The sequence below is a fragment of the Semicossyphus pulcher genome, unplaced genomic scaffold (genome assembly GCF_022749685.1).
Source record: "Semicossyphus pulcher isolate SPU_LCO1_2020_fin unplaced genomic scaffold, fSemPul1.0.p SCAF_28, whole genome shotgun sequence".
Lineage (NCBI taxonomy): Eukaryota > Metazoa > Chordata > Actinopteri > Labriformes > Labridae > Semicossyphus > Semicossyphus pulcher.
Genome location: NW_027211702.1, coordinates 2,708,640 through 2,727,838, shown reverse-complemented (window position 1 = coordinate 2,727,838; position 19,199 = coordinate 2,708,640). Strand labels below are relative to the sequence as shown.

The 19,199-nt window shown below is 39.5% G+C and overlaps 1 pseudogene; it reads left to right on the top strand.

Moving 5' to 3' along the window:
• The first annotated feature begins 15,803 nt into the window (after positions 1-15,803).
• On the top strand, positions 15,804-18,087 carry LOC138605028 (uncharacterized; annotated as a pseudogene).
• Positions 18,088-19,199: the final 1,112 nt, after the last annotated feature.

The following is a 19,199-nucleotide window of genomic DNA, read 5'->3' as shown; positions in this document are numbered from 1 at the left end:
TAGAGAGAGTCACGATGATCACAATGCTGTGAATTTGGAGTGGGAATACTGCCTCCCAGTTACTCTCGTCACTACCAGCCGGAAACAAACAAATGCGGTAAGATGAATCCTCTAAATGCAGCTTATCAAAGTGGAATCTTGCAGTGGTTCATTCGATGGGTAAGTTAATCAACTCTACAAGATGGATTCACTTCAGCATGCAAATGGAATATTAAAAGGTGAGTTTGATACCAAAAGAATTCATGCTAATTTAATAAGTGTGATCCTGTTTGATTGTTTGTTTTCCTTCAGCCCTGTTTTTAGACTGCAGGACAGGCCTATGACCAGTGCGGAGGTGAAAGATGAGGGACAGCTCTCAGGAACAATGGTAACTTGAAGAAAAATGACTCTACTTTTTGTTAAAGTATAAAGTGCTCTTTGAGGAAATGCTTTTATTTATCCTAAATTTCATAAGTGCTTTAATTCAAGATTGTATTAAGAAAACTCCAAATGATTTAAAAGATCACAATGCAGCTCAAAGAAGAGAAATAACCCTGAGATGCAACGAGAGATTTGGCAAATAAGATGTCATGTTTTATCTATTTGTGGGCAATGTGTGCTTGAGGTAACCAAAGGAAGGCAATTGTATTTAGTATAGTAAGTATATAGTTAATGCCCTCTGGGTGAAATCTGTTCACTTTAATTTCTGCATGAAATCAATCAATGACAAGTTTATAGTTTTTCATTCTGTCCCTAAATAATAGAAACACACAAGAAAGGCCAAATATCAGAAACATAAACATCAGACTGCACCACCTCTGTGTGCACGTGTCCAATTAAACTCTGTAATGTCTGTTTGTTTCAGCTGAGAGCACAGAGCGAAGAGAGGACCAGACTCAACACTCCATCTAAAGAGGCGGGGATCCACCTGAGAGACGACATCGGGACGAAGATTTGCACAATTTCAACATGATCATCCTGTCAAAATAATTTTTCATATATAAAGTCAAAAGTCAAATGTTTTCACTTTATGATGCCTTTAAGTCTTTTTCATTATATTATATATTTTGTGAAATGATTAAACTGTTAAAAAGAACTTTTTGAAAGCATTGGGTGAACTGAAAAATGTGTAATGGTATAACATTCATACTGTACATTGTTTAAGGTATTCAGAACAGATATAACCACAGTAACAACCATTAATACAATCATTTAAAACAGTAAAATAATTTTAGTTCATAAAACATGAAATCAGACTCACAGTAATGAGTTGAATAAATATTAGACTCCAAGCATGAATTTTGGTCAAATATGTGCAGATAGCAAAGAGACAAGAACACAAAGAACACAAAGGCTTTTTATGTTTATTTATTGTGTCAAAAATCTAGAAAAAGCAAAAGATGTAAAATATAGGTTTTCTCTACAGTCTTAAGTCATAGCTGACTGCAGGCACTGGTCCTGCATGGTTTGAAGTAACAACTGAATGGTTATGTTCATGAGAGATCAGACTTAACAGCACTTTTCTGATGGTAACTTTAAAGAGAGAGAGAGACTTAGTTAATCCCAGAGGGGAAATTCAATTTTTTCATGCTACACACACACAAAGGCCCAAAACACACAAACAGGAACCAATGAACATGCATTAAAGGAGAGATGTCAGAGTGAGGGGGCTGCACATGGACATGCACACCGAGCTGTTGGTGCCTTGCTCAAGGACACCTCGACAGAGCCCAGGAAAGGAACTGGCACCTCTTCAGCTACCAGCCCTGATCACTTGATCCATTTCGGGACTTGAGCCGGCCATCCTCTCGTTCCCAAGCCAGGTCCCTCCAGACTGAGCTACCGTCTACCCCCTTACATGAAGATAAATCACCAAGAGAATGTGATATATTTGAGTGTTTGACTGCTTGACATTAGAATAACCAAAACAAAACACTGAAGTGCATAAAATATCAATTAAAAGGAAGTTTTCTTAAAAAAGGCACCCTTATGAAAATTCACATTTCATATCCATGAATTGAACATTTGCTTCCACACTTTACGAAAAAGCAGTCCACTTTTATCTATGGGGTTTCTGAGTGTTACATAGAGTCAACATCAGAGAGAGCAACTCCAACAAGTCTGTTTGACTGTAAAAAAGAAGGTACACTGATATGTGTCTGTGGAGGCCGTTTCTCCCTATAGGCATTACAAGCGAATGCCAAAGGCCCCCAACCACCAGGGGGGCCCCTAGCGGTCAGTGGTGTTTTTTTAAGTGCATCATTTGCTTGAGAAAGATCAACTGTAGTCAATCCATATAAACCTTGGAAGTGGCATTGAAAATGCTTTAGCAGTACCCCCTGCTGGATTGTGGACGATATGACTCTTGGAGTTTTTATTAAACTCTCAATTCTTAAACTCAAACTCTCAATTTAATTCACGCTCAAAACAAACCCAATAAAATAACATTTCTGTTCTGCTTGACAATATTATAACATCCTTCCATCATGCCTCCTGAGAGTAGAGCATGTAACCCCGGCCAACACCATGGTAAAGGAGAGAGGCTTGAGAGAGTCGGCGCATCCAATAAACAGTCACTGAGGAGGCTTGATTAGGCTTTTCATCGTCATGTCATGTGCGGCGTGCTGTGACTCTGCTCAAAGTCAACATGAAGTGGTCGTACCCGTCGGGAGCACAGTAATGTAAAAAGAAGAAAAAGATCAAGAGAAAAAACGGGTCGAAAGCAGGTAAGAAGGGATATATCCACACCGTTTAGCCGTTTTTCATTACATAACTATTGACATGCTGTCAGTTTGAAAACGTATTGTCATTAGCACGGCTAGCTACCATGCATTACAATGCTGTTGAGTGCTAACGTTACTAGCCGTTGATGTTAGCTCCTGACTGACCCCACCTGTGGTCTTTGGTGTAATATTGTGTTACTGGACTTTATGTAAACAACGTCAATAACGAGCCAGAACTGCAAATTAGGGTAATAGCGTCACTTTAATACAGGCGAGGCAACACGAGGCTGAGGATGGATTTCGATTCACAGCTTCTGTTCTTATTGGAATTTCCCGCTCCATCTTAAAAGCGACATACCACCTGTAGATGGCGTGGTTCAGTCATTTTCAAACTAATAAATGCACTGAAAAACCTAACAAATAGGGGGAAGATGAAATGAGAATAAATAAGTGGTCATTATCTGATGCAATCCTGAATTTTGATCACTTTAATTCTGGTGATTTTACTTCATATTAACATCTAAACCTTCATTATTTTTGTGAAAACTGAAAAAAGGGCAATTTCACTGTTTTTTTGGGGGGTTTTTTTACATCCCAGACCACATTAGACCAGGTCCAGATTAAAAAACACTATACTTAGACTTGTCACATCTGGACTAGATTAACAAGGAGACTCCAAAGATTCATTAAAACACAGCTTCTGACATCACTGGAGGACATTTATCAGGTTGCACACAGACAGAGGCTCCCCTTTTATAAGCATTACCTCAAGTGGAAACAATGTTGAACATGAGGTTCAGTCGTATACATTTGCTAAAAGTTAATACTTTAAAAAATGAGCCACAGTGGCCCTCATCTCTTCGGTCCCAGTTCCCTGCATGTCTGTGAAGGGTTGTTTAATGGGTGAAGTTCTTACACAAGAGTCACCAAACCTGTCAGAAGAATCAAACCCCTGACTCTCACCAAGCAGGAATGTTGTCTTTGAGAGGTGCCAGGTGATTGTCCAAACCTCTGCAGGTAAAGCTGCCTGAGAATCACCTGCACAGCGATGGGTGGAGACACTGCAGAGTGAGTTAAATACTCCTCAGATCCCCAGACTGGGTGGAGCGACAGGAGGATAGTCTGCAGGAGCACAGGTGAGGTTTATTGAATGGCTAAATATGAAGAAAAATAAATACTTAAATCATCTTAAGTACTAATTTTTGCCTCCACAGGATTGTTTTTGTTTTGCGTTTTTAACTCTTCAGTCAAGTAAACATGTCCATGTGCAGGAGATTCTTCATAAATATCATCCATGACAGAGACAGAGACGAAGAAACTGTCAAGGTGAGTGTCAAAAACCCAGAATGCAACAGGTGTTTGATTTATTAAACATTACATATAACTATCTTTTGAATATTAACTCTTTATATTGATTTATAGACTATTTATATAACTTTTAGTCTTATTTTGTTTCCACCTAGTTCAAATGAAGTGTGTGTTACAAAGACCTGCAAGGTAACATCAGTGTATTTGTAAATGGAGTCTGGTGGCTCGGGAGGGGAGTGTGACCGGCGAGCCCATTTGTTTTGATCTGAGAGGCTGGAGCTCGTATGACTAATAGTTGTTCTCAATGCCATATAGTGCATCTTTAAGTATGTGATTTGAATCTAAATTTTAAAAGTTAAATACCCTCTTACCAAGGCCATTCACAGATATTTTAAAGTTGAGGAAAAGCTGGAAATGATGTTTTCTTTGGTGACTTTATGATTTCAACAACTGACAGCTGACATTTTAAATTATTTTAAATTATTTGTGATACTTCAGTACCAGCAGTGATGCTTCAGTTCTTCAGGCTGCCATTGAAGATCACAGTAAGGGTGCATCATTTATTCTTGTTCATTGATGTTTCTTGTGAATGGGGGACAATTTAATGTTGAATAACTGCAACAAGTAGGTTATTTGATCCGCAGGAACAACACGGACAGCATCAACCAGGTCATGAAAGACCTGGAGGACCTGCTGCTGAACCGATTCCTCATGCCTCCTGCTCCTCCAGAGCCGGGTCAGTACACTCCTGATTGATGCAGATATATGAAGAACATCATAAATATATTTTAGTGTTTAATATTGGAAAATGAATACAGAGAAGTACTGTTTCTTTAATGTATTTTTAATACAAAGTTTAAGTTGTAGTATATGAGATAGATACCAACAGCTGTGATGTATTTATAAATGTATATCTGGAAAGCTGATCCATCACTGTCTCTCCCAAAGCAGAAAGAAACCAGAGCCGGATGCAAAGCCAACTAACACGAAGCCTGGGTCAGCAGGTAAAGGTGTTATTGTCCTTGAACTGAGGTTGTTCTTGCAGCAGGGGGCTTAAGAAAATAATTGTTGTGTCTCTAATATCCGATAAGTTAGAAATAATTTGTGAAGGATCTTTTCCTTTGACAAACTCTGCAGTGCATCTGATGGAGATTTTCTCTTAAATTATGTTGATGAGAAGTTTACTGTAGCCTGACATCCTCTCGCGTGTTGCTGACATTCCCCTGATCTCAAACCGGAACCAGCAGCACTCCGCTCCTGCTGCCAGACCCTGCCAGGAAGAGGAAGTGGACCTTTGAGACCCGTCCATCTGAGCCTTCTGCTGATCGTCATGCTGCTCTTCAGGCCACCATCTCCCCGGAAGAGCTGCCGACGGTCTCCAGCGTGGCCCCGGGTCCCCGGCCCTCCACGCATCCACTGCAGCATGCTGAGGATCTTCGGATCCACAGCCGCTCAGTGGAGGAGTACCAGCAGCTCTACCGTGCTGTTGTGGAGGACATGCTGAGGTATGTTTGTTTTAACAATCAGAATCTTTCTCTGTCTTCATCTCCAATCGATCATTTTTGATCTCACGTATCGTTGTGATTTAAGTTCTGTTTCTGTTGCTCTTCACAGATGCAAGAACGGTCGCCGACGTCCATACAGCCTAGACCTCGGATGCCGGGTGAAGCAGAGGCTGTGGGAACAGCTGGACCGGCCCGCTTTCGCAGAGGCAGTCGATGGTGACGGCCTCCTGAGTGTGGAAGCGTCATACTGGTGTGGAGTTTATCCTCCGCGCTATGATGTGGACACATCAGGAGAGCCAGAACCTGAGACGCGCCCTGTGAAACGAGCCAGGAGGTGAGGTCCCAGCTGACTGTAAATATGTATATATGTATATACAGTGGATATAAAAAGTCTACACACCCCTGTTCAAATGCCAGGTTTTCGTGATGTAAAAAAATGACAGCAAGACAAATAATTTCACAACTTTTTCCACCTTTAATGTGACCTATAACCTGTACAACGCAATTGAAAAACAAACTGAAACCTTTAAAGGGGAAAAATATAAAATAAAAAACTTAAAAGAACCTGGTTGCATAAATATACACACCCTTAAACTAATACTTTGTTGCAGCACCTTTGGCTTTTATTACAGCACTCAGTCTTCTTGGGTAGGAGCCTATCAGCGTGGCACATCTTGATGTGGCAATATTTGCCCACTCTTCTTTGCAAAACCGCTCCAAATCTGACAGATTGCGAGGGCATCTCCTGTGCACAGCCCTCTTCAGATCACCCCACAGATGTTCGATGGGATTCAGGTCTGGACTCTGGCTGGGCCATTCCAAAGCCTCAATCTTATTCCGGTGAAGCCATTCTTTGGTTGATTTAGATGTGTGCTTTGGGTCATTGTCGTGCTGAAAGATGAAGTTCCTCTTCATCTTCAGCTTTCTAACAGAAGGCCGAAGGTTTTGTGCCAACACTGACTGGTATTTGGAACTGTTCATAATTCCCTCCACCCTGACTAAGGCCCCAGTTCCAGCTGAAGAAAAACAGCCCCAAAGCATGATGCTGCCACCACCATACTTCACTGTAGGTATGGTGTTCTTTTGGTGATGAGCAGTGTTGTTTTTGCGCCAAATATACCTTTTGGAATTATGTCCAAAAAGTTCAACCTTGGTTTCATCAGACCATAACACATTTTCCCACATGCGTTTGGGAGATTTCAGATGTCTTTTTGCAAAATTAAGCCGGGCTTTGATGTTTTTCTTTGTAAGATAAGGCTTCCGTCTTGCCACCCTACCCCATAGCCCAGACATATGAAGAAGACGGGAGATTGTTGTCACATGTACTACACAGCCAGTACTTGCCAGAAATTCCTGCAGCTCCTTCAGTGTTGCTGTCGGCCTCTTGGCAGCCTCCCTGACCAGTTTTCTTCTCGTTTTATCATCAATTTTGGAAGGACGTCCTGTTCTTGGTAATGTCACTGTTGTGCCATATTTTCTCCACTTGATGATGACGGTCTTCACTGTGTTCCATGGTATATTTAATTCCTTGGAAATTCTTTTGTAGCCTTCACCTGACTGATATCTTTGAATAATGAGATCCCTCTGATGCTTTGGAAGCTCTCTGCGGACCATGGCTTGTGCTGGAAGATGTGGCAACAAAAATGTCAGGAAAAGCCTACTAGAACAGCTGAACTTCATTTGGGGTTGATCAGAGGCACTTTATTTGGTGACAGGTGTGTGCTGACTCCAATTTAACATGAGTTTGAATGTAATTGGTTAAATCTGAACTCAGCCACATCCCCAGTTATAAAAGGGTGTGCACACTTATGCAACCACATTATCTCAGTTGTTTATTTTTACTTTACCTCCCTGAAAGATTTCTGTTTGTTTTTCAATTGCGTTGTACAGGTTATAAGTCACATTAAAGGTGGAAAATGTTGTGAAATTATTTATCTTGATGTAATTTTTTTACATGACAAAAACCTGGCATTTGAACAGGGGTGTGTAGACTTTTTATATCCACTGTATGTTAAGTGTTTTTGGGAACTGTTTATTGATTGATTGATTGATCGATTGATTGATTCATTCTTTCCTTTATTTCTTTATTGATTGATTGATTGATTCATTAATTTATTGATTTATTGATGTAGTCATTCAGTCATGCATTAATGCATTATCATTTATTTAGAGTGATTGATTGATTATATTTATTTAGTGTTTGATTTTTAGTGATGTGTGTGTGTGTGTGTGTGTGTGTGTGTGTGTGTCTGCGTCGTGTGAATGTGTGTGTGTGCTTGCAAGAACGGTCGCTGACGTCCATACAGCCTGGAGCTTGGACGTCGTCTGAAGCAGAGGCTGTGTGAACAGTTTGACCGGCCCGCTTTCACAGAGGCAGTCGATGGTGACGGCCTCCTGAGTGTGGAAGCGTCATACGGGTGTGGGGTTTATCCTCCGCGCTATGATGTGGACACATCAGGAGAGCCAAAACCTGGGACGCGCCCTGTGAAACAAGCCAGGAAGTAAGGTCCCAGCTGACTGTAAATATGTATATATGTATATATGTTAAGTGTTTTAGTGATGTGTTTGTTGATTGATTGATTGATTCATGCTTTCCTTTATTTCTTTATTGATTCATTCCTTCATTCTTTCGTTTATGGACTTTTTTGATGTAGTCATTCATTCAGTCAGCCATACATTCATGCATTTTTATTCCTTTATTGAGTGATTGATTGATTATATTTATGTATTGATTTATTTATTCATTCAGTCATTCAGCCATGCATTCGTGCATTTTCATTTATTTAGAGTGACTGATTGATTATATTTATTTAGTGTTTGATTGTTAGGGATGTGTTGTGATGTTTGTGTGTGTGTATTTTGACTGTAAATATGTATATATGTTAAGTGTTTGTTTATCTAATGTGTGTATTGATTGATTGATTGATTGATTGATTAATTCATGCATTTATTTATTTATTTATTGAGTGATTGATTCTATTTATTGATTGATTGATAGTGATGTGTTGTGATTTGAACCAGCCACCCTCCAGTTCCCAAGCCAAGTCCCTCCAGACTGAGCTACCGTCTACCCCTTTACATGATCATAAATCACCAAAGAGAATGTAATATATTGGAGTGTTTGACTGCTTGACATTAGAATATCAAAAAAACAAAATACTTAATTGCATATAATGTCAATTAAAAGAGCTATTCTGAAAAGGCACCCTTATGAAAATTCACATTTCATATCCATGAATTGAAGTCTGTAAATCATTTGCTTCCACACTTTGAGCAAAAGCATTTATCTATAGGGTTTCTGAGTGTTACAGAGAGTCAACTTCAGAGGGAGGAACTCCAACAAGTCTGTTTGACTGTAAAGAAGAAGGTACACTGATATTTGACTGTTGAGGAGGGGCACTGCTGCTCTTCATGTGTAGTAAGCAGTGGTGTCTTATGAAACTGTCTATGAAGGTGCATCTCACAATGTGAATCATACACCCTATAAAAAGCAGAACACTGCACCGTTTTTGTAAGACTGGGATTTTGTTGGTAAATGGAGCGATAGCTTTCTGCTGCTGTAAGATATCAATGAGCCACTACTGTACCTGACCACTGCTAACTTTAAGACCAACACACTCATGGATCACCGACATGCGCAGGTAGGCCTACATTTACTTATTAGACAACATCTCAACAACTGTCTCTGTGGTGTCATGGGTTGCTGTATTAGCATATCAAAAAAATATATCAAGATCCGCACACCAGGAAGCTCCAGTAAGGGTTTTTATTTAGCGCAAACAGGCGTCTGATGAAGCGCCTGTTTGCTCGAAACGTCACTTTGTGCTAAATAAAACCCCTTACGGGAGCTTCCTGGTGTGCGGTTTTTTATATATACTTCATTATATCACAGTAAAGGTGCTCATTTATTATTGTTAAAAATGACCTCATGTTTGTAGTGTCCAGTAGTTCTTCGATGTTTTTTGTCAACGGGGGACAATTTATGTTAAATAACTGCACCAATTAGATTATTGTTCCATCTCTGAATGACATTAAAGCCACTTTGAACTGAAAGCAAGTCAGTCTGCTTCTCTGTTTTTCGTAATTCTAATGAAGTTTTGTAAGACACAAACCTTTCTGACCCAAAGCTTTAGAGCTTTGAATTTCTCCCTGACAGATGTGGACAAGGACGTGATCATTTCAGTCCTGGTGAAGAGAAACAATGAGCAGAGACAGAAGATCAAAGTCGCGTAACAAGCATCCACCGGGGAGGTGAATTAAGTTATAACATCAAAACAGCCAAAAGTCTGGAAATGATTGAAATAAGAAATATTCTGAAACCTGCCCCTGACTACATTATCGCAAGTGCTTTTAGGTTACAGTAAGTAAGTCAATTTTGTGATAGAAACAAGTCAAATAAAGCTGCTATTGTAATTCTTTTTAGGTTTTTTACTTGGTTTATTTGAAAGTTCCTGAATTCTTCACAAAATAACCTCACATATTTCCACTTTAAATCTTGAGGATTTCAGTTTCGTTCTCTTGGGCACCACTTATTGGTGGTAATAGGAGGTTATGGGACGACACTTCCCAATTGAAATAGATGTATACGGTTCGGTTGTAACTCTTGATTGTCCTGGCTGACGGTTGCTTTCCTTTTTAGACTGTTTGCCTTCATCTGAGCGTCGAATTTGTTTCTTTTTCTTTGGATTTTCACTTATTTTTGAAGTTGTATCTGTAGTCATCGATCTTTTTGTTTGTTTGTTCAGCCATAGTAGATTACTGTTGCAGAGACGGGAAAAGCAGCCGCTCCACCCTGCCTGCCCTCTCTGGCAGACCAACCACTGCTGGGTGATGGAAAATGGGTCACTAACTGGGCGCCGCTTGTGATTTTTTTCCGCAAATGTTGCCACAGACACCCAATCCATAATAATACTATTTACTGCAAATGCCAAGTCTTTCATCAGTGGGCCATAGGCTCACCATTGTGTTACCTCATTCGGCGATAGATAGTGACTTAACAATCATGACATGAAAATCTTTGAGATTATCACTTGAAAATAAACAACAGGGCTCAGTTTTAGGATATTACTGAACCTATGATGTTTAAATTTGTGATCTGTTTTAAAACATCCACTCCTCGAGGGGGAACTAAAAGGGCTTGAGGCTGCAGACAGGTCACATCCGGGCTCTTTTCTACATACGCGCTCTTTTTTTTCGGAATTGCAGTGACGGAGAAGACAATGCAGTATCTGGAATATTCGGTTTAGAAAAGTAAGGACGACAAATATTGACTTACAAAAGCTATCAATTGTTATGAAAACCGTGTGTAAACCAATGTCTATGGTGTAAACGTTTAATGGTGTGTAAAACAACTAATATATGTAACTGAAGTTGGTGGATTTTTTCTGCTAATGTAAATAAAAACCGTCGAGTAAAGGTGACCATTTTTCTCCTGTAGTACACTAACAGTACAGCTAAGGTATGTTTTTGTCGGTTTCAATGTAATAACTGTGCGAGACTGCATTATCTACCGTTGAAGTCGAAAGCTGGTAACTGTTTTATACTGAAGTAGTGCTGTGTGTGGGTCGTTCGTTTGCAAATAGCGTGTATTCAAAAGGTTGGTAATCTGTTCAGGCAAAGGGGGGATATATGAATTCATAAGACAATGCCTATACATTCGTAAAAAGTTCAGTAATGTGTGAGTGAAAAAAGCGCGTGCATGTCACGGTGCACCCGTGACTTTGGCGACAGAGGCGTCACGTTGTGCTGCCTTAACTCGAATATTTTGAATATACAGCCTTTATGATTTTGAATGTATGTATGCCAGGTTAACAACCTCACTGTTCTGCTCCGCCCGTATTTACCGCACCCTCTCTGTACCGCCCCTTACAGCAGCGATGCATCGTTTAGGTACAAGCGGAACTCTTAATATTGTTAAAGAAGAGGGCAAGAAGTTAGTATCTGCATAGACTTATTACAGTACAATCATAGCAATATTTAAATGTATCTTTATTCTAGTCGTTGGTTTCATCGGCGAGCTGATAAGTGTTTGATCGCACTGCTTTCCCCTGTGTCAGACAGGCAGACGGTCAGCAGTATTGTAGACCAGATATGTATTAAAATATAAAATCAAAATAGATTAGCAGGGATGCTCTACTCTACATTGACTATATCTGAAAATGTATATCATACCTGATTAAAGAAATTGCCAGTAAATAAGTAAAATAAGCATTACAATAAACAGGTGGTAACAAAAAACCCTACTTTTGTCTATAACTGTGTAATGACAGCAATTTGTAAATTTCAGGAACACCATTTATGTAAATAAAGTGCTCAGAGAGCATAACAATTGGCAATTTAGCAGAAAAGAGAGGGTTTGGGGCTGAATTCATTCTGTATGTCGCAGGCATTTTAGTGTGCGGTCACTGGAGATGTTTTAGCAATTTCTCTCAGAAAATATAATTTCTAATTTGGAGGTCTTAGATTTTTACTAGAATGTATTGGCTACTTGAAATTTCTAAAAGCCCCCTGTGCCTGAGGAGGTTTAACTGATAGCTTTTCTTCTTTCTCCAACAGATTCAGTTTTAGGATGGTATCATGTTGCTGCCAGGTTTCACCTATTTGGAATACATCAGTGAAGGTGAATAGCCATCGTTTGTATAAAATACTGTAGCAACAAATAGAGGCACACAGTTTTGTGTAGCTTAATTATTTGAAGACTTTCTCCTCTTCCTAGCATTTTTCTTTATTTTCATTTTTTGAGAAGTCATATTTTACTTGTGCTTTCCTTTTGATGGAAGTTTATATTGGCATCATCAGCTTTAGTCAGTAGAGGGCAGTATGCATCTTGTTACATATTTGTTTGGTTTGATTTTTACATTTAAAAAAAACAGGGAAATTCTAAAATCACTATATGTATGCTACCTCTTGCTGTTGTGCTGTGAGACAGCTTTCTAACCCGCTCAACTTGCATGTTTCAAATTAAATATGAAAGTGGAGGAGTTTTTTTCCCACTCATATGTTGGTAATGGACAAAATGCAAAAACCTAACATTGCTGTTAACGTCAACAGGATAAATATATTTAAAATAAATTCAAGGGATTAAAACACTGGCTGAGCAGTCGTTAAATATGTACTTTTTAAAAGTTGCTTGATGTCTCTTCATCCAGTTAGTTGTTTTTTTCAGGCTTTCCAGTGTGTCAGAACTTCACATTTGTGATGAAACTGACACAGCAGTGGAGGAAGACATCCTCCTTGAACTGATAGATGCCAATCCAGACTTGTGCCTGACAGTATGTGACAGCATCTCAGATGAAGGTAAATTTCATTGTAAACATTTTTTTTATTTATTTAAAGTTTTCTCTGATGTAGCTGGCCATGACTTCTTCTTCTTCTTCTTATTATATATAGGCAGTCGATTAAAATATTTAATCGCGATTAATCGCTTGGTTGTCCATAGTTAACTCTTTATTAATCGCAAATTAATCACACATTTTTTACTTTTTGTAAATGTAAAGTTTTTAATACTCTTATGTATGTTTATTATTACTGCAACATTCCAAAACAATGACAAATACTATCCATAATATTCTACAGAGTAACCTCAAAGGTACTGCATGCTCAAAAAATATGCTGAAAGCATAACATGGAAATCATCGCATATATCAATGATTTCTGTGAGAAGCACATCACTTGTAGACTTACTCAGTCTGGATGACCCTCTTTCTAGATGCTTATTTCTTACTTCCACAGTTTAATTGTCGTCTCTTCACCTTAACTCACGTTTTAATTCACATACTACTAATCTGATCACTTTGCTTTGCTTCAGTCCCCCAGACCTGCACCTCTGCTCTCTGCATAGCTTCTGGCCCCGCCCCCTCTTTCTGTTTGTCTCTCTCTCTGCTGTGTTGACTGTCTTCATCAGCAGTCTGTTTAATTTAGTCACAAAAGTTAAATGTTTTCTCTCACAATTCAGTTCTCACAGCACGTGAGCCGCGTATGCACGAGGGACCTCATTAATGACGTAGCAATCAAAACGATCGATCGTTCCCGAATGACATCTGCACCTTTTATAAGATTTATAAACAGCGATAATCAATGCATTTACAATAGGGACATACGGAGATACACATCAGGAATGTTTACATTGCGTTATAGAACTGCATATGAGTGTGTGTGGACAGAGAGCGTCCAGGGGTCTGTTTCAGAAAGCGGGTTTAGTGAAAACCCCGAGTTTGTTAACTCTGAAATGAGGGAAACCTCGGGTTTGCTGTTTCAGAAAGAGAGGTAACTTTAACTCTGAGTTGGTTACTATGGTAACTGAGTCTGTGAACCTAACCTGGTCGCAAGCAGGTTTTCTTCAGGAAACTCAGAGTAGAATATAATAGAATATAAAACCCTCATTCGACTTTCTCATTCATTCAACCCGTCTCACGCATGTGTTTGAGCGGTTACCGAATTAAAAGAAGAAACGTCTCTGTGCTGCTCTGACCCCTTTGCAAAAGTCTTTTATAATTATGATAAAAAAAATCAAAAGACAAATCTGTGTCAAAGTCATCATTTTTAGATTTTCCACCACCACTGCTGAGAGCACTCAAATAAGACGCCGTAAGTTATTGGATTTTTTTTTTTTAAACTAACACAATTCAGTTTAATCAACATGAATTATAATGTATGTGAAGTCAGCATCATGTTAGGGATAAAGCTAATGCACATTAAAACAGCCACTGAATGATATTTCATTAGTTTAATATTTAAAATATGATTGAAGTGCTTCCATGTATGTTTTTTTCTCCCGCTGCATTGCTCCTAAATTAATATAAATTTCAGCTTCCGGTCGTGATTAAGTATTAAATAAATAGACCAGTTCAAACTTACGCATTACCTCGAGCAGCAGTTTCTTCCCACGCCGCTTCTCTCTCTTTTGCAGCTGCAGCCGTGTTACTTTATTTTTCTTAAAACATGCTCGTATTCGCTGAACGTCCGCATGAGGATTTCGAGCTCCGCTGGTGTGACGTAGGAGGACCTCTTTTTGTGTACTGTTGCCATGGTGAATGGTGGTATCGGGGCTCCATTAATGCTGGCTTTTTATAGTCAGCGTGCACGCACTTAACTCCGGGTGAACCTACCCAGAGTTGAGTGAACTAACTCTGATCAGCTGTTCTGGAACCGAAAACTCAGAGTTTCCTATCTCAGAGTAGATCAACTCAGAGTTCAGGGTTAGACTCAGAGTCTGTTGAACCTGCTTTGTGAAACGGACCCCTAATGTCCTGTGACTCCTGTCACTGTTTCAGTGCTCTTCCTCAACAAGGAGAGCAGGTGAATGACCGTTCATTAAGAGCGTAATCATTTAATTGCACAGAAATCTGAAGCAGCGGCAGCGCCGCAACACAATGTATGTAGCGGAAACACTGCCGATGGTAACTCAGTTCACATCGACAGTAAATAAAAATAACTTTTGTCTTGTCCAGAGAACCATCTAGCAGGGCTTTGAGGCTGAATTTGTCATTTAAAGACCCTTTTCTTTAACCATTTTTGCTCACGGATGTTTGTTTCTGCATGCTATGCACAACATTGCGGCTGCATCGCTTCCTGGTTCTCAAACTACGGGGCGGGCGGAGGGTCATGATAATTGAACGCGCATGTGTTATTCGCGCGTCAAAATAATTAATGGCGTTAAAGGGAATGTGACTTTGACAGCCCTATTATAATACTGATATTATTTTAATGTATCAGTTGAAATACTTAAAAAACTATCTCAAGACTTTGATGGCATCAGAATCTTTTACTAAATGGATGCAGATATAAATATTTAAATTAAATGAATATTGTCTTTTAAAGATTTTTCTCCTTTAGATCATTCAACACCATTTCACTCACGGATACCATGTCACTCTCTTCAAGTGACAGTGACCTGTTGAGAATGGGGTTTTCCCACAGGAAGAGAGAGATCCAGCAAACAAGCCGTGAACAGGTCTATAACAGAGGTTTCTGAGTCAGAAGCTGCAAAAGGGGTATTTTAGAGCAGTAATTATGTTAATAATAATTTTGACTCATGACCTAAGTGCCAAATTAAATTGAGATTCTTACTAAAGCAGTGCCAAACTTTCAATTTTTATCAAAAAAATGTGTTATTAATTTGCTGTACTATTTTTATTTTTTTCCTTACAGTACTGCTGTCTTGGCCTCTCACTCATATATAACGGGTGTATAAATATCACACCTATTGTCAACAGAAAAGGTGTTGTATACTGTTCTTCCAGTGATTTTATCTGTAAAGACATAATTGAGCACTTTTTTTTGTGAGTAGATGGTAGAAAATGCTTTGCTTGGGAAACCTGGAGGTGAGGATATCCTTGACGAGTAAAGTCTGAAAATGCACTGAAGCACCGCACCCGGAGACAGCTTGTCAACATATTGGCTAGTCACATGACTGAGAGACATGGGTAAGTGTTCAGTGGGGAACTCAAATTTTTTGTTTTGGGTATGGTCCTGACCTGAGGCTGGTCTCATGAAGCCAGTTTAGTCCAGGAAGATTTGAAGCTAACCTTTCAACTGGTATGTTAGTTTTAGAGTGTCTTGCTACAGTAAACAACTTAGAGATAACGCAAACTGGCTTTTTGAAACCAAAAACCCACAGTCTTTTCAACTCAGTCACCTACTTCTGTTTACTATAAAACTGCTCTCTCAAACAGGGCTAGGCTTTTGTAACAAGAAAACATATTTTGTCGTTGGACCTATGTGAAGGAAATTGATTTGAAATTGACAATTGTCTTTTCGCTATAGGAGGATTCCTTCCCGTAAACAGAAGGAAAAATATGCCCAGGAATTATTACACTCTTTCCTTCAGTGAAGGATCCTTTTTCTCCAAAGGGCTATGTAAGCTTTAAAATAGCGTTGCTTTCGTAAACACACCACCATCTGAACATACTATAACTTGGGGGCAACAATAATCAACACAACCGTTATATCAATGAAAATCGCCTTATATGCAATGAATCATGTCGATAGGATATGACACTTGAATTTAAGAAAGGGAAACCTATTTTTATATCCACTGTTCTTTTGTTTCACAGTGCTGTAACTGTATTTTTTTCTGTAAGGTCATTGTGTAATACACGATTGTTGTGAATGTTGTGTTTTGTTTTCAAGTACTTTAACAGGAGCACTCCTATGATGGGGAAAAAGGCACTGGATATTTAGCTTTGCGCCTCAAGACCATGTCCAGGAATGCTGTAAAACGGCCAGCCCAGGAAGCCACTGTTCCTCAAGCACAAGGACCAAAGCGCCGAAGATCAGCAGCCGCAGTGCCTCAGCAGCTTGAAGGTGATGCCTGCAGGGAGGCTGTGTCATTTCTTGTTCACTCTCCTGATGAGGCAAGCATGTTTCAGAAGATGAAGATGACGTTGCAACATCGTCAGGACCTTGTGCATGACCCGCAGAGATCCACTGATGTCTTCAAAACATTCCCAGGTTTTTAGATGATGTGAGTGGTTATTTCTTTAAACTCCAGTTTTAAAACTCCAGTGTTTTATTTGGTTGGATGTAAGCAGTTAAAATGCGCTCATGATTTGCACACGTTCCAAATGCCATACTTTCCATCTTAAAATCAGATTAATTCAGAGTTTATGTGAATAAACCCCACATTGATATGGTCAGAGAATAACTTGGTGCACCTGTAATGGTGCACTGACCATTGACTTGATATATTTGTATATATGATTAACAGCTGAATCAAGACTTCCTGCTGCTGTTTGGAGCTGAAACAGCCTCCAAGATGTTTGAGAAGTGGGACACCTAATTCAAGCCAAAGGTTATCAAAGAGGCCAAGAACCTAATTCAATCTACTGAGCTGTGTCGTCTTCTTAAAGCTGCTGAGAAACTCTCTGAGGAAGATGACAATAGTAAGTTAAATGACTGACTTGTTTGGATGAATAATAGCTGTTGCTGTTCATTTTGTGCATTCCTGTATGTTACCTATGTCTTGTTTTGCACATTTGTTCCCCCTGTTAGACTGGGACAGTGACATGTCCTCTCTGCTTCTCCCTCTCCATCTGCTGCCACCCACAGCTGGATGCAAGAGGACCAAAATAAGCCTCAGTGATGCAGTGGACAAAATGGTGCACTTTCACAAGGTACAAAGTGTGTCTCATCTGTAAAAATCAGATAGACATTTTCCAAGTTATGTAAGCTCAGGTAGTGTCCTGTGGACTCAAGTATACATTGAGCAATTGAAAACTTTTTCACCTTGAGCTGTTTTTAAAGTGTTTCTTCCTAATAAATGAGCTATCACAGGTCAGTATCTCCCTATTCATTTTGGAAGAACAAACTTCCAGTAAAATGTATGTTCTCAAAATGGGCAGTTAACAGAATCTTGTACACTCACATGTAATCACATCGCAAGTACTAAAATTTGACATGTTATTTTTCTTGTAATTCTGTTTTTAGTCATGCCACAGCATTGATCAGCACCTGCAGGGAAGAGAGGGTAAACAACCAAGAACAGCGTTGATACATTCTACATCGCTGTGGACAAACAGCTCATCCCCTGCCAAGCCAGCAGCTCGTTGGGTGCTTTTGATGAACTGGACTGAAAAATGTAGTGTTTCAATGTAGTGACATGAAGTGTTTCTTTTGTCAAGCTGCACGTTCTCCCTGCCAGTCCTTGATAACTAATTTGAGAATTGTTCACAGTTTCTACCCAAGCACCAGGTTCAAGTAAGTTTGTGCACAGGATTGCTGTAGACATCAGTTTTCAACATTCAGGTTTCAAAAAACATTTGATAAGTGTGCATGAGAAAGATTCTTGCCAAATTCTTCATGTAGAAACCCCAGAGTCATGTCAAGCTAATTTTCAAAGTCAGCAAGTGACATTGTTGCTGCTCAGTTTATATCGATTCATTCTTAGCTGAAATCAGCAGCTCCACAGCTGATAGTCGGTTTCACTTAAATCTCGCCACCCTTTGATGGCCAGAGTTTTTGTACAGGGAGGCAGAAATCTAGCATGAAGGTCAAGTGTGTGTGTTTTCATGCCACTTGGCTACAGGGTGGTATCAGTGGGAGTTGGTTCTAAAGCAACTCAATGCATTTAGGCATGTAGACTTTGTAAATGTGCACATAGAATTAAGTTACGCTCAGTGTGTTACAAATGAACACTCCCAGTGAAAGAAACAATGCGCATACTTGTCAAAAGTACACTTAACTGAGTCACACTATGAATGTTAGAAATTAACACTCCCAGTGAAAGAAAATAACACACATAAGTGTTAAAGCAGACTCCAGTGAGTCATAAATTAACAGTGAGTGTTAGTAATTTAACACCAATAGAGAGTGAAATTTTAACACTTTCCAAAGTATGAATTTAACTTGGAACACGTGATAATTTTATAAACTCGGGGAAAGTGTTGAATTTAACACTATGACAGTGGAATTAACACTGACGGTTTTACTGTGTAGATACTAACAGCTGTGATGTATTCATAAATGTATATCTGGAAAGCTGATCCATCACTGTCTCTCCCAAAGCAGAAAAGAAACCAGAGTCGGACGCAAAGCCAACGAAGACGAAGCCTGGGTCAGCAGGTAAAGGTGTTAACCTGCAGAAAGATGTAGCTCTGGCATCGCCCAACCCCAACGCTCGAGGGATGGTGAGTCGTTTGCCCGGGCCCAGAGGACCTGGACCTGGACCTGGACCTGGACCGGGCCT